Source organism: Podarcis bocagei (assembly GCF_964188305.1).
Source record: "Podarcis bocagei genome assembly, chromosome: 12".
NCBI lineage: Eukaryota > Metazoa > Chordata > Lepidosauria > Squamata > Lacertidae > Podarcis > Podarcis bocagei.
In genome coordinates this window covers 37,974,835-37,998,933 of record NC_138137.1, presented here as the reverse complement: position 1 = coordinate 37,998,933, position 24,099 = coordinate 37,974,835, and the positions used below count along the sequence as shown (strand labels likewise).

Genomic DNA, 24,099 nt, shown 5'->3' with positions numbered 1-24,099 from the left:
AGCCTTGGATTTGCAAAATAACAAAGCAGCAACTTGATATATGAGCTGTTGCACAATATTCGGGGCTGCATGACACCACTGTCTGTGCTTTTAGATGATAGGCATGAGGGCCCAGTTAAGCCAAATACAAATAATATTGTTATACACTCCATACTTTGCAAGTGGTGAAAAACTTCAGAGGCAGGACTACACATGTTCCACTTCACTTGGAGGAGAGCTCACTGGAGACTTAGGACTCCATTGCTGTATTTAGCCTATTTACAGGTAGTGCATCAGTGGAAGTACAGTGGTACCTCGCAAGACGAATGCCTCGGAAGACGAAAAACTCGCAAGACGAAAGAGTTTTTCATTTTTTGAGTTGCTTCGCAAGACGAATTTCCCTATGGGCTTGCTTCGCAAGACGAAAACGTCTTGCAAGTTTGTTTCCTTTTTCTTAAAACCGCTTGAAGAGGTGCAGTTGCGACTTGACCATGCTTCGCAAGATGAAAAATTCACAAGACGAAAAAACTCGCAGAACGAATTAATTTCGTCTTGCGAGGCACCACTGTAAGCAGTAAATATACAGGTTCTCATCAGATCTCCATAGAAAGGCATCTTGTACCCCTAAGAGGCACTCAGCCACCAGCTAATTCTCAGCTCTCTCTCCCCGTCCCTCTTTGTTTCAAAATGCCGCATTTGATCCTTCACACACACACACACACACACACACACACACACACACACACACACCAGCCTCTCATCATCTTCCAAGTCCTGACAGTCTTCACAAAAAATTGTCAGCATTTTAGTGTCAATTTCTTCTAATATACCCATGACTGGCTGCAAAACAATTGCACTGCAAAATTCAGAGAAGTGTGAATTTGAAAGGATGGCTGTGTTTGGGTCCACCTCTTGTTTTGGGAAGGGTGAATTATGTAAGTTCATTTTTAAATGTGAACGGAATAATATTTCTTCCCCCTCTGTGTGCTCACCTGAATTCTTTGAGCTGTGAGAAGTTCCAGGGGTACCTTCTCAGGTTTGGTTTTCTTTGGAAGGAGGTAACTGGAGATTTTTGGTTTCTTTACAACAAATAAATAGCTTGAGCATAGGTAGAGGTGAATCTTGAAGGCTCCAATAGATTGCCAAATCCACCACTCCCACATCAAAACTCAGTCGCAAGGAGATTACAGATCCCCAAGAAACCCAGCTTTGTTCTCAGTCTGCCTCAAAAAATGCCACATTCTCCATTTGGTTCTTCTAACATTCAGACCTAGAATCATAGAATCATAGAGTTGGAAGAGACCACAAGGGCCATTGAGTCCAACCCCCTGCCAAGCAGGAAACACCATCAGAGCACTCCTGACATATGGTTGTCAAGCCTCTGCTTAAAGATCTCCAAAGAAGGAGACACAACCACACTCCTTGGCAGCAAATTCCACTGTCGAACAGCTCTTACTGTCAGGAAGTTCTTCCTAATGTTTAGGTGGAATCTTCTTTCTTGTAGTTTGGATCCATTGCTCCGTGTCCGCTTCTCTGGAGCAGCAGAAAACAACCTTTCTCCCTCCTCTATGTGACATCCTTTTATATATTTGAACATGGCTATCATATCACCCCTTAACCTCCTCTTCTCCAGGCTAAACATGCCCAGCTCCCTTAGCCGTTTCCAGGCCTTTGACCATTTTGGTTGCCCTCCTCTGGACACGTTCCAGTTTGTCAGTGTCCTTCTTGAACTGTGGTGCCCAGAACTGGACACAGTACTCCAGGTGAGGTCTGACCAGAGCAGAATACAGTGGCACTATTACTTCCCTTGATCTAGATGCTATACTCCGATTGATGCAGCCCAGAATTGCATTGGCTTTTTTAGCTGCCGCGTCACACTGTTGGCTCATGTCAAGTTTGTGGTCAACCAAGACTCCTAGATCCTTTTCACATGTACTGCTCTCAAGCCAGGTGTCCCCCATCTTGTATTTGTGCCTCTCATTTTTTTTGCCCAAGTGCAATACTTTACATTTCTCCCTGTTAAAATTCATCTTGTTTGTTTTTGCCAGTTCTCTAATCTGTCAAGGTCGTTTTGAAGTGTGATCCTGTCCTCTGTCTAGCTTGCCCCTTCCTGCAAGTCCTTGGGTGGGGGTGGGGTAAGGAGGAAAGGCATGTCTCTTCCAAAGCAATCTCTGTCTACTTCCTAGTAATTCAGGAAGATATAACAAATAGTTCCCATGGCAACAAATAATTCCCCAACAACTAGTGTTTGGCCACACTTGTCCAACCAACTTGACCACTACAGCAGTCTACCTCTTGTCTAAACCCCCCACTCTGACAATCCTAGAAGCACATTATTTGGAAAACATCCTGAAGGTGATCCAGCCCAATTCCAATTCCAAGCTTGCAACACAAGATTTTACCTATGAATTCTTACGCCTCAATACAACGGGCCCCGGTTTGAAACCTACACTTGCCATGAACTCACTAAGTTAGCATAATGCAAGTCACTCTCTCTAAGCCTCATTTGCACATCTGCAATTTGGGGATAACAACGATGACCTATCTTACAAGGTTAGCCTCTCTTATCACAGTGCTTTTTATCTTTTTGATGCCACAGACTAAGACAGCTACTCTCCTTGGGAGCATTTGTATGCAGAAACAGTGCTCAAGCAATGGATGGTACATGCAGCCCTCAGCAGTTTGGTCAACAACAACAACTACTGCTCTTCCCTTGCCATACTTGGGCTACACTGAACAACTCTTTAAAATCAGGAAGGAAAATGAGTTGTTTTCTTTCACCCAAGTTACTGCTATTGGGCTCAGTGTCTTGAGTAGCAGCCTGATGGTACACAAATAATATTGTGGAATAAAGATCTTCCAGGGAAGTGATCAAATATGTACCCTCTGTGGAATTTGTTCATTCTACACTAGCAAGGAAAGGAAAGGTTCCTTAATAAGCCTCCTTGCCAGAGTCCAATTTATTTTGAAGACAGGCAATTGTCAGAAGTTACCAAGGAAATCCCCTAGGCCACAAAGCTCTAAAATTTCCACATTAAATACAAGCAATTAATTTGCCTGGACTAATTGCTTCATGACTAACTAGCGGCAGCACATTTTTGTAACTGTGCTTTATCATAAAAATGCCATCCATTTGCAATCTGAAGCCCAAAGATAACCATTTCTATACACAAAATATTTCAATATCCCGACAAGGAACATCCTTTTCCTGACAACATATGGCAGATGAGAGATAAACCAGCCAACAGGGTTCCTCCATTATCGTACGTATCCTTATATCCAACTGCCAAAATGTTTTCTCCAATCTGCTTGGGAGGCACAGTCACACTGTAGGAAGAATGGTTGACTCATCCTGTTTGGACTCTACCCACAGGGCTGGATTTATAATGGTGCCATTTGGCAGAATGTTGGAAAGTGGGAGCAGGTTTCATTTTTTTCTTCACTAAGCAATCAGTAATCCCTGGGGTCCTAAAGAGTTATGGACCCCACTCCATGCACTTTTCTGACTGTATGTTTTTCAATACCATTTTACTTGAAAAGCTAAAATACTAAAAACATTATTAAAAAAAATCATTTAATAATGAAAGCAGTTCACAATGACCCACCCCCAGTGGCTACAGGCCAAGGGAGTAAACTCAGTTGAACACAAGGGGGATTAATATATCTAAAACACACAATAATCAGGCCAGATTAAGATTGGTTTAAACCTTGGATCTGCACTCATCTGAGGGGTGAGGAGAGAAAAATATGGCTATTTATAGTATCAAGATACACCACTCTGGTTAACGGAACCAAAATTTTACGCCTAGGATACAAGCAGTAAATTTTCTTTTGCAGCCATTTTGTGTCTCCTATACTTTCACAACAGGTATGTAATGTAGGCTGGCCGAGTGTTGGTGACTGGCCTGATGAGAAAAATAATTCCTGTTACTTCTCAAGAAGCTACCATGGGGGAAAGGGAAGGGGGAAGGAGAAGAAAAGATCCCATTGGATTATTTTTAGCTCAACACCCTCCCTTCAACAGAGAGAAGAAGAAAAAGGACTGTAAAAGCTATTGTTGCCTTCACTACCTTGACCCTTTATTTGATTTTGTGTATTTTGGGCAGACCGCACCTGGAATTCTATGGTCCAGTTCTGGACACCAAAATTTAAGATGGATATAGACAGGCTGAAACATGTGCAGAGCAGGGCAACTAAAATGATGAAGGGTCTGGAAACCAAGCCTTATGAGAAACGGTTGAGGGAGTTGTGTATGTTTAGCCTGGTAAAGAGGAGGCTGGCAGGATATATGATAGTCAACTTCAAATATCTCAAGGGCTATAACATGGAAGATGGAGCAATCTTGTTTTCTCCTGCTCCAGAGGGTAGGACCTGAACTGGATTCAAGTTATAACAAACGAGATTCCGCCTAACACCAGGAATAACCTTCTGACAGTAAGAGCCGTTCGGCAGTGGAGTGGACTCCCTCGGAGATGGTGGACTCTCCTTCCTTGGAGACTGTTAAGCCGAGGTTGGATGGCCACATTTGTCATGGATGCTTTAATTGAGAATCCTGCATTGTAGGGGGTTGGACTAAATGACCCTTGGGATACCTTCCAACTCTACTGTTTTACAATCTCTGTTGGCTTCCTTCTGCACATTGCATTTGGCAGGAAGGTGTGTGAAGTATGATTGCTAGAATTAGAGTGATTTTGTTCATATGTACAGTGGCTGCTTAGCATAAAATTAGCAGACATAGAATGCATGTTAACTAAGTTCATGCTGGGCAGCAGCTGTGGATATAAGATGAATCCTTCCTGTTCAAGAGAGCCTACACCACACAAGTTCATGTGAAGCCAAAACTGTTCAGTCCAGGAGGAGGGTAGCTAGTAGGTTGTAGGGCGGTAGGGATGAGTCTAGGGCAGGGTGCTCTTGAGAACTCCTGGGCCTTGGCCAGGGCCCAAACTGGCTGCTCACTAGTGCCAACCCTTGGTGCACAGTCCGTAAACTCTCTGCATGCATCATTTGTACCTCCCTGAAATTTGTCTATGATGGAAGGACCTGCTGTGCCAGACAAGTTTAAACAATTTTGCATTTGAATATTATTTTACTTACGTATCATTTTAAATATTGTGCATGCTGGCCACCCAAGATGTGATAGGGCACAAATAAAATGCTGCTTGGATTTAAAGTATAGAAGTGAGAAAGCACCATGCCTTGTCAAATAATTTTTGAAACTTGAATTTCAAGCTGTTCATTTCAATCTTGGCCCTAGGATGGTTTCCATGAATTATTTTCTTGACCACATAAGTTGGCAAACTCCTGATCTCCCCTCAAAGTGTCATGTATTCTTAGGTTCCTAAAGTTTCAGTAAGTTCTTTAAAATTGCAGCTTTTGTTTAAGAAGCAGAAACACAAATGGAATAAAGATGTGCACGCATCTGAAATAACCAGGGTTAATAAAGCACCCCTTTAAAGGTAATGCCTTTTTAAAGGAACTTTAAAAATTAACACCAGTGATTACATTTAAATCAAGCAAGTCCTTTAATTAACACTGGAAGGGCTTTCAAACAATCATTTGACTGTTCAAGACTGCTTCTTAAAAGTCTAGAGGGACTGCTTAGTTGGAAGAATAAGCATGAACCTCTGAATCTGTATTAGAAATCTATAATTGCCTCAGTCTGGCCTGTTATCATCATAGTCTGGAACTTTTTAGATGCACTTAGGTTGCTATCTTATATAATGTCTGCCTAATTTCCAGGGACATTTAGAGAAGCCACCCCGGTTTCTGACTTGATCCAAGAATGTCCCACTTTTCCTTAGGATGCCCCTATTTTCATTGGAGAAATGTTAGAGGGTATGGAGTTATCCAAACCCTGAGCTGTCTGAAGGCAATCCTGTATAGGGAAGTTTTTTTAAAAAATAGTTTAATATTTTATATATGTTTGAAGCTGCACAGAGTGGCTGGGGCAACCCAGTAAGATGTGTGGGGTATAAATAGTAAAATTATCATTCTGGAACGGGACATCCCTATTTTCATCGGAGAAATGTTGGAGGGTATGTTTCTGCATACATGCTTTAACTATTCCAAAAACGGTATATATATTTTTAACAGACTACTGTAGATACATACATACATACATATATAATTTTACTTAAAGATGTTGGCTTTTTGCAGTATGGTAGCGCTGCAGAGAGCTTGCTGGGGAGACCATGCATTAAAAAGGGACTAAAAAATAACTTAAAGAAGGTTTTAATAAGAAAAACAAAAACTCCATTTACACTAAATACATCAACAAACCAGACCCAACCACCAACCCATCCCCCAGGGTAATGGGAGAGCTAGGTGCTGCTCCTTATATACTCTACCCAATTGCTGGCATAGTTTAATCAGTGCAACTCAGCAGCACCTGCTATGTTTCACAGCTGTAAATCTGGGTCTCGTTATCTTGCTCTGGCCCCTTAAAGACATACACATGGAGTGGAACAATGATGAACCTTTACATTTAAAGAAACCATTCAACAGTATGCAGTCTTTGCACCGTTAAAACCCTGCTCAAGGCAACATACAACATGAAAAAACCTACATAATTACAAACACAACAAAAGTACCCATGAACAGTAAAACATCAAACAAATTGAACCAAATTGAAACAATTTCCACATAAATCATAACATCTAAAATAAAGATACAAAAATTAATATCAATAGCACGAACACACACAAATTCATGTTATGTATATCTGAAAAAAATAAGTTAGTAAGCAAATGGAAGGTGGCTTTTGCGTTCATTTGGGAAAAATAAAAACAAACTTAGCCACCCATCTGCCTACTAGACCCTGATCAGCAGAGCCTGAGTTCACTGATTTTACCTGCATAATATAATAACACAGGTTTTTTTCTTCAGCTGATCCTGTTCCTAAACCCCAGTTCTCATTAGTGATTTCAGTTATAAGATGTCACAATTATTTATGCTGTTTACAGTTCTCTCCCTGCCCCTCAAAGCCCAGTGCTCTGCAAAAGCCTCTCTGAATATATGTCTGTAATGCAGGATAATACTTCATGCATCTGATGAAGTGAATTCTAATCAATGGAAGTTTTTGTCATAATAAAGGTGTTAGTTAAAGGTGCCACAAGACAGGCTGTCGTTTTTGCTGCAAGAGACCAACACAGTTACCACTATGGAAGCCATTGTTTATTTTTGTAATCTGCTTCTCTCCCCCACCACTGCACCCCCAATGTTCAAATTAATTGAAATCAGTTGAGCTATAAGCAGGAGTTGCCCTAATAAAGTTGCCTTCCAAACAGTCATGGCTCTATTACCTGCTAAATAATCATACAGCAGATAGGATATTGCAATATTCAGAGACTTTTTTCACATCTGCACTATAATGTGCTAGAAAGCAGAACATGACCATTCATCCCAGTCAAAGGATGCTAAGTATCAGCTTCCCACTGTTGTTTACCTTCTGGATATCTCCCCCATGAATGAATCTGCAGGGCCTCGATAACATTAATCAGCCTGTTATTTTATAGGTTCAAACAATGATGGTATTTCATTGTATGCATTATGTCACACATGTCCTAAAAACAATTCTGTGATATAATTCTGCGCTTCTTTCTCTTATCCGCCCCCACCCTCCAAATCTCAGTGTGGTATTCTTATCAGCTGAAATGGCCTGTTTCAATTGGAGCTTGCCAGAATAGGACATTACTTCTGCCAGGTGGATTGCACTACATATTGGAGAGAATAAATCATTTTGTCATTCCCAAGCAAACGTAAATTCATCTACTCCCACAGAAGACAACATCAAACAACAATGTCTGAGGCTGATTTGTTTTATTTTTTTTACATTGGACCAAATAGATAAAGGGGGAACGCTGTATGTTCCCCTCATGAGAGGCTTCTTCTTTTAGAAATCACATTTTACAAAATGATGCAAAGGAAGGAAAGACACCTTTTCTGGTTTCCTCCTGTACATAAAAACAAATCCTGTGCAGCATAATCCCATCCATGTTTACTTGCAAATCCTACTTAATCCAATGGGGTTTACTCCCCAATCAACCAAGTGTGTACTGTGTAGCATTATGATAAATGATTGGGTTTCTTTCCAAACCTTTTCCTTACTTCTTTCTATTATAGGAAAACAGTGCTGTTTCACTATAATGAAAGGAAACCAGTAATTTAACATCCCCTTTCCCTTGGGTAGCAGGAAAGCAGTAAAATGGGTTGAACCTACATACATAAAGCCTGGTGAGGAAAGACAATTGGCCAGAGCCTCTGAACTGCTGACCACCTCTGCCTCCTCTTTCCTCAAGTTGAGTTACTTGTCCCTTTAGGTGGGGAAACTGCAGGACTGGAGTAAGGAAGGCCCTGCTAACTTTGTCTCAATTCTGTTAATAAGCACTGGAACCGATGAGCTTGCGTTTCGAAGCACTCCAAACCAAATGCCCCACCACTAAAATAAATTATATGCAACATAACCCCATGCATGCAAGTGCCCCCAACCACCTAGTGTTGAATTGTGTTACATGATTGGATTTGCACTTCTTTGAGTGACAAGCTGACTAGAGATACAAATACTCCAGCTTTTGACCTAAGAAACCACAACATTCTGTAAATACCAGAGCAGCCGTGGTGGAGTAAAACTCTACAATGAGAAGCAAAGAGGATTAGGAAAAAAGAGAGGCTTCAGCCAAGTCCTACCAGGACAAATATATTGTCAGCTGTTGTCTATTTGTTATGGCCACTTTTGTGTGGAAGTATAATTATTTAAAGATCTGTTTGTTTTTATAAACTGGTGTTTAGAACACTCATATCTATCATAACTCACACCAACCAAGTCTTACAAAGGGGAAAACAAAGTTGGGGGTATAAGCTGAAACTGTTTAAGGCCAAGGCCAACAACATTTGAGTCGCTGGCCATCAACAGGAAGGGAAATGATGAAAGCCAGTGGAGCAGGTCCAGTTTCAAGCAGAAGAGGGCAATGTTGCTGTGCTGCATATGTATATTACATGTATACCACATCCAGTAGAATTAACACATTTCACCTCTTTTGAGTGAGTATGCAGACTGCAAATCTAATTGTAGCTGGGTGGTGGGGGGAGAGAATGCTTCTATTTCTGCATTTTTCAATCTAGGATGGGTAAGAAATATCCATGTTGGGGGTAGGGAGTCATTATTTTGCTCACCTGATATTACGTAAGGCAGATGAAAGTGCAATTACAGAAAGAACAGTAAGCTGTGATATAATATATATATATAGAGAGAGAGTGTTTCAAATACCTGAAATAAATCAGTTTATTCTGGCCTGAATATGAAATTACTAGATATCTATACATGATGTTTGAACTGATCTTCCCCCCCTTTCTACATGAAAAATTGGTCTGAATATTAAATAACAGGATTATTTATACAATGTTTGAACTGCTCTCTTTAAACATTTGACTAGAATAAGGGAAGCTCACTCTACTTCTTGTCAAACCTTCATAGCAACCTGGACTTCAATGAAGCTGAAATTAGGGCTGAACCAAAAAAAACTTGCTTCACACCCACATCACACATTTAAACCACACCTACACAATTTTAACAGTCATAGCTCCTCTAAACAAATACTCGGAACTGCAATTTGTTAAGGGTCCCCTATCCGTTCCCAGAACCTTTAGCAAATTACAATTCCCAGGATTCTTTGGGGTAAGCCCTTATCATTAAAGTGGCATAGGAAAGCTTTTGGCTGGATATTACCTTGAACTCTGCAAGTAACAATATTATGCCATTTTTGAGGAATCAATGAAGCTGGTGCTGCAAACAGTTCTTAAACCACCTATTTCCTTGACAGCTTTAGAAATATTCCTATCACAAATGACCACCTGAGCTTCTCATGTATTTAAGTAGGCTTTGCCTAGCATCCGGTTTTCTTTTTCTTTCAAAGTATAGAAGAATGGAGATGTCAGTCATTAAAAGCAAGAGTTTCAGGTATACTAAGGATTTGAAATGGTTCTTTAATTGCCATAGCTATTACATCTTTATGGTAAATAAAGTTTCTGTTTTACTGCTTCATCCATAGCCCTTTAAATGAGGCTCTTCCTACTTTGACAATATGCCTTCCATAAAAATGGTTTGCTGTGTTCTCTCTACTTGAAACAAATTTTGTGCCCTTGACACTTCTAGGCCAGTGATCTTCAATGGGTTGGTTGGGACACAGAAGTGTTGCTACCACCACCATTTTGTTTTGTTGGAAGGACAGTTTCCATCAGTTTATTGCTGGGCTGCATCCCCTTATGTATGAGATTCTGAATATGGGTTCTATGTTGCTGGTTGGGCTTTCAGATAGATCCCATCTCTTGGCCTGCTGAAGATCACTGTTCTTGACATATGGATTTCTTCCATAATGGAATAAATTCAAGTCAAAATAGCGAAAATAGTTTGAATGGGTTTTGAAGTTTGTAGGGGGGGGGGAAGAAAGCGTAGCTACTATTCTGTACCCAGAGAACCTATCCTAATATAACCCTATACTATGATAATATAAACAAGCAGGGTGAGGGTTATAAGGCTTCCTTATTCTAATGCTATATTTATTTTCCCCAACAAACAGTACATTATTATCACTATTCCAACGAACTATCCACCTTGCTTTCATCACTTGTAACCACTCTTTAGACAATTTACTGCCCGACTGTACAAAATGAAATCCAATATCTCATAAAACAAGATATACTTCAGCCCCTGAACAAGATGTAGAACTCTTAATAAGTAGAGCTCCTTCTACATCCTGCCTTATGTGCACAAACTGCAGCTTTTTTCAATTTCTACATAGCAAAGTTTCAAGAAATGAATAAGAGGCAAAAGCGCAACTGATTTATGTTTGTTTTAATCTAATGTTAAGGTATGCTGGAAGCATCATCTAGAGCAGTGGTGGGAAACCTGTGGTGTGTAGGCCAAATTAGATCCACAAGGCGTTGCCATTTGGTCTGTAGTTTGGTCTATAGTTTATTCCTTAAAAACAACATCATCATCATCATCAACAACAACAACAATAACCCAACTGGATGGAATGGGCCACTTCTTTTATGGGGGAAATGTATATCCATGGATGTGGAAACAGTTGCTAGCTAAATTTCTCACCAACTACCTAGATTATTTACATCAAGGATGGAACTTCTCTCACCTTTGGTCCAAAGTACCACCTGCCTTTGTCAAGAAGCCAAGCTTAACTGGCCTCAAAATTTTGTAAGAATCGTGAGGCAGCCCCTCAGCCCCCTTTCTACATTTGTCTTGAGTGTCCACTTATACTCTTTTGGGAGCGATACATTTCCTTTGTTTAGCATAGCATTAAGTGGCCCACATGGGACATGGGTGGCACTGTGGTCTAAACCACTGAGCCTCTTGGGCTTGCTGATCAGAAGGCTGGCAGTTCAAATCCGTGCAACGGGGTGAGCTCCTGTTGTTCTGTCCCAGCTCCTGCCAACCCAGCAGTTCGAAAGCATGCCAGTTCAAGTAGATAAATAGGTATCGCTGTGGTGGGAAGGTAAACAGTGTTTCCATGTGCTCTGGCTTCTGTCATGGTGTTCCACTGTGCCAGAAGCAGTTTAGTCATGACCCAGAAAGCTGTCTGTGGACAAATGTTGGCTCCCTCAGCTTGAAGCGAGACGAGCGCTGCACCCAATAGTCACCTTTGACTAGACTTAATCATCCTATGTGGCCCAGGACTTCCACATGGGAAAGATTTAGCCCAGGACAACAGAACCAAAGGAACAGTGGTCTAATTGGCAGTCAGGCCAGATTGTTTTGTTTTTCCTTCATTTCTGTTACCTAGAGCTAATACAACAAGCAGCACAGGTTCTTTACATCATGTACTGCTTTACATTTAAAGGAGAACTTTGAGTCAAAAGAACAGAGAGAGCTCTGCTGATTAAAGTCCAGAGCTTTCCAATAGCTCCCTCTGGGCATAAAATGAGTGAGTGGTTTGAAGCTTCAGGTATGCAAGCCTAATAACACATTTCAAATATATTGCCAAATACATTCAGAAGGGTTTACAATCAGTAACAGCCAGATAAATCCCATTTCGGAAAAGTAGTACAGGGAAAAAACCCAAAGAACAATGCAAGCATCCTTCAATCACTATTAGTTATGTTAACTGTAGGGATGGATAAACCTGGCAATTTTGGTTCTCCCCAATTTCTCATTTCTCTTAAATTCAGTTCTCCAGCAATTTCTGCAGCAATTTGTGAATCTTTTAAATGAAAAAATCCTCATGAAAATTCTTCATCATTTTACTGCATTTTTTCCATTTGTGTGTGTGTGTGTGTGTGTGTGTGTGTGCAGTTTTAACCAATAAGCATTTCTTTGGTACAGCTGGTTTAAAAAGGCAGGTAGTAGACCAGTTTGAAGCCAGGCAGGGTAAGGTTTCACTCAGGCCCACCTGGAATGACCCACCCCTAAGCTTGCCCATGATTTGGCCTTTTAAATTTAAAAATGACCACTTTGATTTTTGTGTGCTTTCCATCCCCCCACACAGTCGGTGGAGGAGCCATGTCATCCACCTTGCAATGGCCAACCAGGTGCCTAAGTCCACAAATGAGATATGAGCATGAGAGCACTCTCCCACTCATGATTCTTAGCAACAGCAAAGGATTCATCCCCTGCCATTGGCCATGGCCATGGCACAACCACCGCTGCTCATGGGAACTGTAAGAGGGGGTTTTGTGGCACATAATATCCCCTAATAAAATGCATTTTGGTATGCTAGCGTTGCTAAGATGTCCATTTTTATGCAAACTTTCTACTAATACATGGATTTTTGGATACATTGCTTGGTTGGAGAACTGCATCACAACATTTGGAGAAGTGCAAATTTCAATGGATTATTGTGTCTTAGGTCATATATTAGTTTGAGAAGTGTCAATTAGGTAGATTCTCATTTAAATACAAACAACACCACATTTCTCCCTCATCCCTAGCTGGCTGGGAACTCTCTCTAGTATCAGAGACAGTCTGCTCTGAACACCTGTTGCTAAGAATCATGAGTGGGAGAGTGCTTTAATGCTCATATCTCATTTGTGGACTTAGGCACCTGGTTGGCCCCTACGAGAACAGAATACTGGACATGCCTTTGGTATATGATCCAGCAGGGCTCTTCTTACAACTACCACTCATGGAGAAGGAGGAAGATGCAGATGTTTCAAGCAGTGTGGTCTACTGCAAAAAAGGGCTTTCCCTTTTGAACATAATTATTTTTGCTCTGCAGTGAAACTGCTCCTGCTTCTATTTGCTAGTGTGCCTTTTTGTTAATGCGCCTGCTGCAACTAAGCTGCTAGCCAGGAGGTTTCAATCAAAAAAGCCCCATTGCTGTTTCTCTGGTCACCCACACAGCAAAAAGGAAGTTGAACTGTTTGATGACATGGCTCTTATGGTTTGGGCTTCAGCCTTCTTTCAGGAGTCGGCTGCCAAAAGCTTGGCTTGCCCAGACAATGCATTGTAGGCGGTGACTTCACTGGAATCGAAGTGCTTAGGAACCAGGAACTAATCCATGGAGACCACAGGTATGTCATATATCTTGTGATTAGGAAAGCAGAACTTGCACCCCCATTTAAAGTTAGAGCAGATGTGCTTACTTTTAGGTGGGTTTTTTTGGCAGAAGCAAGCAGCTCCCTAGCTCTTAAAACTATGGCTTAACTAAACACACAAAACTTAAGCATACATTGTATTTTCTTGTGACATTTCCTAGTCAGCAGCCCCCAAAGTAAATGTAGATGGAATAGGGCAGTTCTTAATCCAACAACCTTTACTTTACCCTTTCCTTGTATGGTTATATTTTGGTGGGGGTGGGGGTGGGGGTGTGAGAGAGAGACAGACAGAGCTTAGACCAGTGAGAGGTGTTTTTTTAAACAAGCACTTCCCCTTCTTGTCAACTGAACAATCTGAAGAGAAATGTAAGATACATTCTAAAAGCATTAACTGTGTGGTGTGTGTTAGTACAATATGGATTACGTTTAGGCAAGCTGCAATGTCAGTTATTTACATTCCATGTCCATTGGTGAGACATAAAGAATTTGTACTATGTTGTGCGCAGTTCACAAACCACTAATGTTAAAGCCAAAATGCCAGTGGTTTTGGATTGTGAAACAGTGTCACAAATGTATTTCTTATACTGGTCCTATGGCCTAGTGGGCATAGGAAGATGTCTTTTTCATAAAGGGCCAAACGATGCACAAGCCTGCCAGCCACCCACACCCAAAAAACCAGCCCCAGGAAGCTGCAAATTTAAATGGAGGAATGATAAGCAGGGGAAATTCCTATCTTCTTGTCCTCAGGCCACTTTTCTACTCAAAATCATGTTCCAAGCTGCTTCTCCTCTGGAAGAAAACCAGTTTAGGGATTCCAAAAAAATAAACTCAGTGGGTAACAAATGTGTGGAAAGACTACTGAGATTGCAGAGGCTAGCCTTGACCTATAGATGCTGATGCACATGATAGCTGTACCTTCCCAGTCAATGTGTAATTGGTGTCAGTCTGAAGAGAGGCAACATGAGTACATATGTGTGCATGTATGACCCCATGGATGGAGCCCGATGCACTTACATAAAGGCCTCTAATGCTCATCAAGGATTGGCCTAGTGTGTGTGGCTAGCACACTGTCAATGTCTAGGGGTTAGAGTTAGCCCATGGATTCATGATGTAACGGAATGCTTAAATACTGTATGGGTATCACCAATGGGGAAAAGGGTTAAGCAGCTTTTCCTCCCTCTGCCTCTACACCATTCTTACATTCAGATTTGAAGTCTCATTAGATTTCTTTTGACTTTTTTTAGACTTGGGGTGGAGGAACAACACAGGGAACTACACTTTAATGTCTGCTTTACCACACAAAATCTCCACTATATGGTCATGTACAATATCTAATAAGGTAGAGAGTGTGCTTGCTTCTCTTGAATGATGAATGAACACAATTGTGGCCCATAGCATCCAACCACTAGGAATGACCACAACCAGGACAGTAAGAAGTACTCTGTAACTTTCAGTGACATAATACTTCTTAGCCATTAGACTGCTGATGGTCATCATGATTGGAGCAAGGGCTGTGGCTTGGAAGCAGAACACATGCTTTGCATGCAGAAGGGCCCAGATTCCTTCTCCAGCATCTCAAGGTAGGACTGGGGGAAACCCATCTGAAATCTTGGAGAGCTACTGCAAGTCAGGGTAGACAATGCTGAGCTAGATTAACCAGTCCTAGGACTCAGCTACATTGGCAAAGAAAAAGCGCTTTATATGTGTTGTATATGCATTATAATACTGTGGCACCAGATGGCACTTTCCCGTTTTCCCCAACCCAATTTCTCATACAAAGTTTACAATGTGTTTAACTGAAACGCTTCTTTGATGTGTCTAGACCCAGCCCCGATCTGACTTGAAATAAGGCAGCTTCCTGCATTCCTGTATGATTACTAGCCATTGACGGACTCCATGGATTTGTGTAATCGCCAATGGTTCCTAGTAATATCTGTGCCCACCCAAGTTTCCAACTTCAAATAGGTGTATTAAACTGATTCACATTTTTAAAAGTTGATAATTAAGAAAGAAATATAGTAACGGCAATACAGATGTATATCCACAATGTCTGAACAGATTTTAACTAGAGATACTTTCACTCAAAAGTGCTTTAAAAATTCAGTAATGTGTCAGGTTAATGACCCAGCATTTAAATACTTTTAATGGAAAGATCATCAACAGCCATTGCAGTATATGATTTTTCTTGTCAGGGATTATTATCATCCCTTTAGTATTGCCTGACATTTGCACCTGTTGCTATATTATAAGTTGCCAGCAGAGAACTAGAGCAGCAAGGCAAATTATAACACTATGTTCCACAAGGAACTTTCTGTAATCCTGTGTATGCATCCTGATATTTACATTGCTTACTATGAATCTTGATTGAATTTTGCAATTTGGCACATTTTTCAAACTTTATCTTGAAGGGGTGTCTAAGGATGGATGCTTGCCAAGATTATACAGTTTGTCCAGGGCTGGGAGGAGGTGAACATTACAAAATAATTTTAACAGCAATTCGGTTTGGGTAATTACTAAAAACAAAGTTAGAATTCCACTGCTGCTTTGGTTTGACAATAAGAACAAGTTAGCAGTGAACAAATGTAGTCACTCGGTGCATAATTTCTCTGCTGTTACACAGCAAATATATATTTACATTTGTAACAAAAATCCCTAGCAGCAAAATGTGATCTGTAGACTATTCTGTGTATACATTTCTCTCAGCCTAGGGTATAAATAACAAACAAACAAACAAACAAACATGGAACAAATATGAGTGATGAATTCATATATAAGAAAACTCTGTGTGGGAAGAATACATAGATAGCAACAACTTTTCTAGAAGAAATGTAGACTGGTAGCCAATTAGCACAATGGCAAACATAAAACAAAAAAGAACAACTAAGTAATGAGAAAAGGTGTGTGTGAAAAATTAAAATTCAAGGAGCAGTACCAGTCTGTCAACACTATAATCTGGCAGGGAAAGTTCAAGAAGTTTTACTTAATTTGCTAGATTTTGCATGTGTTAGGCAGTTCCTTGGCCACCTAGCAACGGCATAAAGAGTTTATTTCTCAGATATCTGAGCTCATGCTGGTTGAGCAGGAAGAATGGTAAAAAAAGGATCAGAGGAGCACAAGGAAGCCTGCAGCTCTTGAACCAACAGGGAGTCTAATAGGGGCAGACAGGCTGGCCAGAGGTCAGGACACTGGGCCCTAAAGCACAGAGCAGATGATAATACATTTTTCTCTCCGTGCAAATCCTTGCTCTCCCCCCCCCAACAGCAAGTGACTTTCTCAAAGATATGGCTGCAGCCAATCAAACTGAGCACCAAGGAAAGCTTTAGTACTGTAGTACTGTATTTTGTATTAATGGCATAAAAGACAAACATTTGGGGATTTGCTTGTTTTCCATAAAGTTACTCAACTCACAGACTTGCATTTGTTCTATGTGAAAACCCAGCTAAGTAGTTTGGGCTCAACAACCCTAAACTTCACTTAAAAACAAATAAATATGAGATTTTCTAGAAGCTGTACAGGTATAGATTTGGTGGAAATCACGTTTTGGAATATTACACAGCCATATCAGAAAGCTAAATACTCTGGAGTCCACAGAAAGCCTTTAATGCTGTCTATCAAATATAATCACTACAACAAACCTCCAACCACTAGGAATAATCAAGATAAGGTAAGCAAGCTTAAGTCCCATGAAACCTAGTAGGCTCTGAAGCACATTAAACAGCATGAGAGCCATTGATTACAATGAGATTAGAGTGTACCCAACTTTTCCTAGGTAGCACTCAGTGGGCAAATTTCACTGATCTGCACCATATGTGCGACCTCCACAGATTTTGTTTCATATGGAGGTTGCATCAATGAAAATGAGTCTCTTCTTCTTCTTCTTCTTCTTCTTCTTCTTCTTCTTCTTCTTCTTCTTCTTCTTCTCCTCCTCCTCCTCCTCCTCCTCCTCCTCCTCCTCCTCCTCCTCCATCTCTCTCTCTCTCTCTCTCTCTCTCTCTCTCTCTCTCTCTCTCTCTCTGTGTGTGTGTTTAATATTATCCATCAGTTAATAAGAAATGGTATTCAAAAATTACAAAAGGGGAGAGAAAATTTCATTGAAATTCTCATAGCACACTCAGAGTTTTGGGTGTGCTTACCTTACTTTGAGATGGCTGTGGATTCTTGGAAACACCCCTTCTTTAATTCTATAAATCACCTTCTGTAAGTCTCTATCCTTCCTAGCTCCCCATGCTTCTAGAGAACCCAAGGGCACTTCAGTGGGGCTTGTAAGCGCAAGAAGCTGGGGAGATTGTCTACCATGCTCCCAACAGCTGTTCATTGTTATTTCTTAAAAGTAAAGTCTTTTTACATTCAAAGAAATTAATAATAATAATAAATAATATTTTTTTATTTATATCCCGCCCTCCGAAGCCGAAGCCGGGCTCAGGGCGGCTAACAACAATAAAACAATACAACATTCTAAAATCATTTCATTATAAAATTAATTCAAATCAAATTGATGGCAACCATTGGGCTGGAGTTCTGTGAAGATTGCCAGAGGATGGAGTCAGGCTGTGCCCTGGCCAAAGGCCTGGTGGAACAGCTCTGTCTTGCAGGCCTTGTGGAAAGATGTCAAGTCCCGCAGAATGAACACAGGAATGTGTGTTTTTTTAAGGTAAAAAAGGAAGAATTTTCCCTAAAAACACAATCAGTGAGTGCATTGATCTCAGGTGCTCAGTAGCCAGCCTTAGTGGGTTCTCATGCTTCAGTTAAAGCCTAGGGGATAAGTTGTGGGGTAACTCCACCTATGAGGCTTTTGGTTCAGGAAGTGTGAGGAAGGAGGCAGAGCACTCGAGAAATAGTTAATGGAAAGAAGGGGGGGGGGAACCACACCATTCATGGCCACCTTGCAATGAGAAGGTAAAGCTCAACCCTGAACTCAGCAGCGGACAGCCCGGTGGTTCTGCACTTGACCTTTTTTGGCTGAGCTGCTGTAGCATACTGGCATGGCTGTATTAGCATCCATTAAAATCAACAAGAACCATCCAGCTATTACAGAAGATTTCATTGTTCATGGCTTATTTTGATGATATTCAACAGTTCCTGTGTTCCTATTGGCACACATGTTGGATAGAAAGCTGGCTGAAAAACAAACATTAGGTCTAAACATAAGGAAAACTTCTTTAAAATTAATATTCTCTGCAACTGATCTCTTGTCTGATTGCCATTTTTAATATTAGTCCCAAATGCATTAAAAAAAACTGTTTGGGATTTTTTTCTCTCCCTTGCATGCAAAATGAAAAATATCTTTGACTTTTTTACCCCCATTGCATGATTCCGAGTATTTTTAAAAAACCTTCTTCCACAATCTCCTGTAATTGCACAGAAGAAATAATATTGAATAATCAACCAGCCTTCTCCTTCCGCATCTTTTGTAATTTTTCTTTCAAAGAAAACAATTTTTCCTAGAACGTTGGTTAAGCTTTGCAATAAAGCCAATACTCCTAAGAGCAATCTGTGCCCTGTGAAGATCTATTTTCTTCCTAAGCCTCATTGACCCCAGAGTTTTCTTATATATGAATTCATCACTCATATTTGTTCCATGTTTGTTTGTATTGAGAGAGGATGTAAATCATCATGGGAGAAGAACTTTTGCAAGATCTAATGACCACTTTGGATGTAAAGGTCCTCATCCTGGTTCTCCTCACTGTTTGCAGTCATCTGCCTTCTTTCAGGAGAAGCATCCTGCCTTATAAACAGGCCTGTGTTCTTGCCTCATTGGATACAACTTAAAATTGTGGGAATCCAAGCGAAAATGCTGGGCATTTATCAGACAACCTGCAGTGTGCTTTCAGCATCCCAAGTACTGATGCAGCCTACCCCAGAGTCCTGTAAAGGGATTTGCAAACCTCAGCCCTGCAAGATGAATTCTTCCTCAGTCATCTTCCAAGGCTTTCGAATCACTCTCACTTTCCCTGTTCTCTAATGATTTCCTTTCCTTGTCGAACAGGCTTGCACTACTTTTGCATTAAGAATTCAATTATTTGGATCAGATGCTAAAAATATCTCCGGCTCTGATACCGCATAATCCGACAGGGCTGATAAAATACAAGCAAGAGCGCCTAAGGAAATATTTAGAACGTGCTGCTATGGTTACTCTCTGAGCAGGGGTGAACGCCTCTCCCAGCTTCAAAAATCCTTTAAGAAAAGATGCATATCGCTTTCATCAGTGGCTGGGCTTGACTTTGAAACTACTTCAGAAAAAAAGTTTTGTACTTCTTTGTAGAGAGGAAATGACCCAGCTATCAAACGTGCTGGAAGGTGGTAACTATCTGGGTCACAGTGCTGGCTCTGGGATGACTGATAGGCTAAATCTGGTCACTGGCCTTCCAGAAAAAATGCCACCCCGAAGAGAGCGGTCATCTGAGAGATCTTCAAAGCAATAACAGTCCCGCTCCTACGGCACTATTCAACACAAAGCTATTTCCTCTTTTCTAAAGTTACAGAAAAACATGACCTTGAATTCTTGTTGGCTCAGAAAAAGATGGAGTTTAGGAAGAAAATGGAGTTGGATTATTTTGAATGAATTGTTACACTCTTTACCTTAGGACACTAGATGTTGAGAAACATATTTCGCATTTGCAAACAGCCTCTAAGACCTAGGAATGGGATGAGCTAGGAATGGGAACATAAATAAATATGATAGGAGGATGAAGCAACCCAATTTGAAACTTCAAAGCTCTAATGGCAGGAGTATTCTTGAGAAGGATCACGTTTTAGAAACCGTTATTGACTTTTTCCACTACCAATTAAATTTTCTTTAAAAATCCACTCAAATAAGCAGATTTGAGTAAATACGTTCAAAGCTCAAAATTTACTCAAGAAATGTAGCCTGCTTTTCTGTTAGTCATAGGTCTGAGAGAAGACTGCTGCCTTCTCAAAGTTTAATCATTATTTGCATTCATTCAATGAACTTTCTGTGCATTTTTGAAAATTGTGATTATATGGAATGACTGCTAAAAATGTATTTCACGGGTAGTTGCTGCTTAGTATTCACCCTACTTTAGTGCCCCATAAAATAAATGGCACTGATATTTAACATCAGGGGTGTCTCATCCCACCTGTTAAAAGTTATGGCACATATCTACAACTGAGTGCGATTTTATTGTATCACAGTCTAATGCCCTGATACTGAAGACATTATTAGAAGTACATCCTACTGATTTCACTGGGATTAACAAATTGACCGAGGTGACAGGTACATAGTTCTGCAAGGACCGCTTCTCACATTATTTAATTCCTAGAGGTGTATAATCTGTGTTGGGTATTTCTCTGTGCAGGGTCGTTTGTGAAAGTATCTATTTTTCTCAGTCCATCCATCCCACTTCTATCCTCCAAACTCCAAAGGCCTCAAAGTGTAAAAGGAAATTTTGTTTCCCCACCCACAATGACCCTGTGAAGTAGGTTAGACTGAGGTCCTTATGTCCCTTGGGTACCCCCTCCCATTTCCAGGAGTGGTGAGGCAACATGCTCCCGAAGATGGCTCAATGGCCCATGGAGTATTGGGGGGAAATCACTCTGCATCAGCAACAACAAAGGTAATTTAATTTAAACAAATGCTCATCTGATTTTTTTCCAATAACCTAAAAGCTGTAGGGAGACATTCTTTTAAAAGATTTAAAAATACAGGGAAATTATTTATTAAAACAAGATTAAAGGAAAATATCGAGCATGAACAGTTTAAATTTTTCCTTATAATTTACTTATATATAGGTAAGACCCCTGGATGGTTAAGTCCAGTCAAAGGCGACTATGGGGTTGTAGCACTCATCTCGCTTTCAGGTCGAGGGAGCTGGCATTTGTCCACATACAGCTTTCCAGGTGATGTGGCCAGCATACGAAAATGCTTCTGGTGCAACGGAACACCGTGACAGAAGCCAGAGCACACAGAAACGCCATTTACCTTCCTGCCACAGTGGTACCTACACAGGCGGCAACCATTTTAGGCATGTCGAACTGACGTGCAACTGCCGACACGCGTGTCCTTTTGGACTTGGAAAAGGGAGGAATGAGGGCGGAACATGGCAAAATGGTGGCAGGGGTGTAACACAGCATAACGGGGCATAGCAGGCTTATGCATGATCCACAGATGTGTTTGGGGGCCAGGAATGGAACACCCATGCAAAACAGCTGCTGTGTGTACCAGACACTTTTTCCTGTAAATACGGTTATAATATTAAGTGTGGTATTAGGATTTCAGGTGAGACACAACCGTAGAAACTGATGAATACCTAAGTAGTAAATAAACATCTTGCATCCATGTAGAGTTTCTGAATGTAAAAAGCAATAAGAAATAATAAATTATAGATCTGCTTCTGCACAAAATATCTGGCACTGAAGTTAGAAACACATTTCCCATCAATATTTGTGCTGGCTTTCTCCTCATGTATTCTTGTGAATTGACATTTTAACCTCATTCAAGTTTGTAATCAAGCCAAGAAAATTCAACTTTGAATGGCATTCATGCTGGCCTAATTTTGGAAGTGGTAGCAGGAGAAAAGGAAAAGTATTACGGATCCTCACATGGTTGCCTTCATAAAACGTTTATAATTATGCACCACCCTCAAAAAGTCACACATAAGTACTGGCTGCCTTTCCAGATCTTCCATCTGCTCCTAATTCCCTAACTTGAAACTCAAACAGGGTGGACTCATTAAATCAAGGCAATTTGAATTTCTGATGAGTAACATGAAGACAAAGTACCATTTTAATCCTTCAGTTAAACCATTTCCCATTTGTTCTTCAAATATTTTCTAAACAAAAGTTCCTACCATTTAAACATGTGGCATTAATATTAATTAGAACTTTTTTCTACACAACAGATCACTGAAAATATTTGCTCACATACATTTTGTACTATAGTATACTATCTGTTTAGAACAAGGATGTGGGCCCTTCAGACTACAACTCCCATCATCCCTGAGTTCAACAACATATGGAGGCAAAGGTGACATTTCATTTCTCTCATCTCTGCCATATCTGACTTGCACTTGCACCAACACTGTTGCCTTGTGTCAAATCTCTGCACCAGTGCAGCATTTTGCTGCACCAGTTCCACACTTTGACATGTAACATAGTACTAGTATAATGATCCTGCACTTGATCATTTCTGCTTCTTGATTTGAATGGCAAACAGTAGGTCCCAAGAGATCACCTCTTCCCATATCAGCCTGCCCACTTGTTAAAATCAGGGCGAGAATGCTCTGTCCTATGACTCATCCAAGGCCAAAAACATGGCTGGGAAAAGAGATCAGGCTTTTTGCTACTTGTCTACGAAAATAAGAAGTTCCTGCTGGATCAGGCTGAACGTCCCTCCTAGTCCAGCATCTTGTTCTCATGGTGACCAAGTAGACATCTATGGGAAGCCTGAAAGCAGGACCGGAGCACAAGAGCATTTTCCCCTCTTATGGTTCCCAACGGTGCAGCAATAAAACTGCAAGCACATTTGCAAAGATAAGCAGGTTCCAGTATGGTTTCAAATTGGGTGGGGGACTACATGTTGGGTCCCTTCCAATACTACAATTCTATGATTCTATGAACTGGAATTCAGAAGCATACTGCCTCCTAAAGAAAGGGGGGCTTTTCTCTATCTACTTTGTCCATAGGTAAAGGTAAAGGGACCCCTGACCATTAGGTCTAGTTGTGACTGACTCTGGGGTTGCAGCGCTCATCTCGCTTTATTGGCCGAGGGAGCTGGCGTACAGCTTCCGGGTCATGTGGCCAGCATGACGAAGCCGCTTCTGGCGAACAAGAGCAGCGCACAGAAATGCCGTTTACCTTCCCGCTGGAGTGGTACCTATTTATCTACTTGCACTTTGACGTGCTTTCGAACTGCTAGGTTGGAAGGAGCAGGGACTGAGCAATGGGAGCTCACCCCGTCGCAGGGATTTGAACCATCGACCTTCTGATCAGGAAGTCCTAGGCTCTGTGGTTTAACCCACAGCGCCACCCGCGTCCTTTGTCCATACCCAGGCATAATTTTATATACCTCTAATATGTCTCCTTCTATTTGCCTGTTCTCTGAACTAAGAAGCCCCCAAAGTCTGTGGCGTAGCCTGGGGGGTGCAGGGGGTGCCGGCCGCACTGTGCACAACATCTGGGGGTTAGGGTTAGGGGGCGCAAATCCACGGGTTAGGGGGCGCAAATTACTTGCCTTGTCCCGGGTGCTGACAACCCACGCTACGCCACTGCCCAAAGTTGCAGCCTTTCTGTACAGGGCATTGCTCCATCCCCTTGATTATTTTGCCTGCCCTTTCTGACCGTTTTCCAGCTATACAGAATCCTTTTTGAGGTGAAGCAACAGGAAATGCAAACAGTATTCCACATGCAGTCACACCATAGATTTGTAAAATGGCATTATGATATTGACAGCTTTATTTTCAGTTCCTTTCTTAATGATCCCTAGCATGGAATCCATCTTTTTCACAGCTGCAGAACACTGGGTCTATTCTCTCTGAAAGAAGTAAAATAAATCCCTTAGGGCCTGGAGGTTTTTTTTTAGCCCTGGACAAGGAAACTACTGACCCCAGAAGTGTTGTG

The 24,099-nt window shown here is 41.1% G+C and overlaps 1 protein-coding gene across 1 annotated transcript in view; it reads right to left on the bottom strand.

Annotated features, from left to right (window-relative positions):
* MALRD1 (MAM and LDL receptor class A domain containing 1) overlaps positions 1-24,099 on the bottom strand; it is a 233,336-nt gene that overhangs the window by 21,938 nt on the left and 187,299 nt on the right. The gene's annotated exons all lie outside the window — the stretch shown is intronic.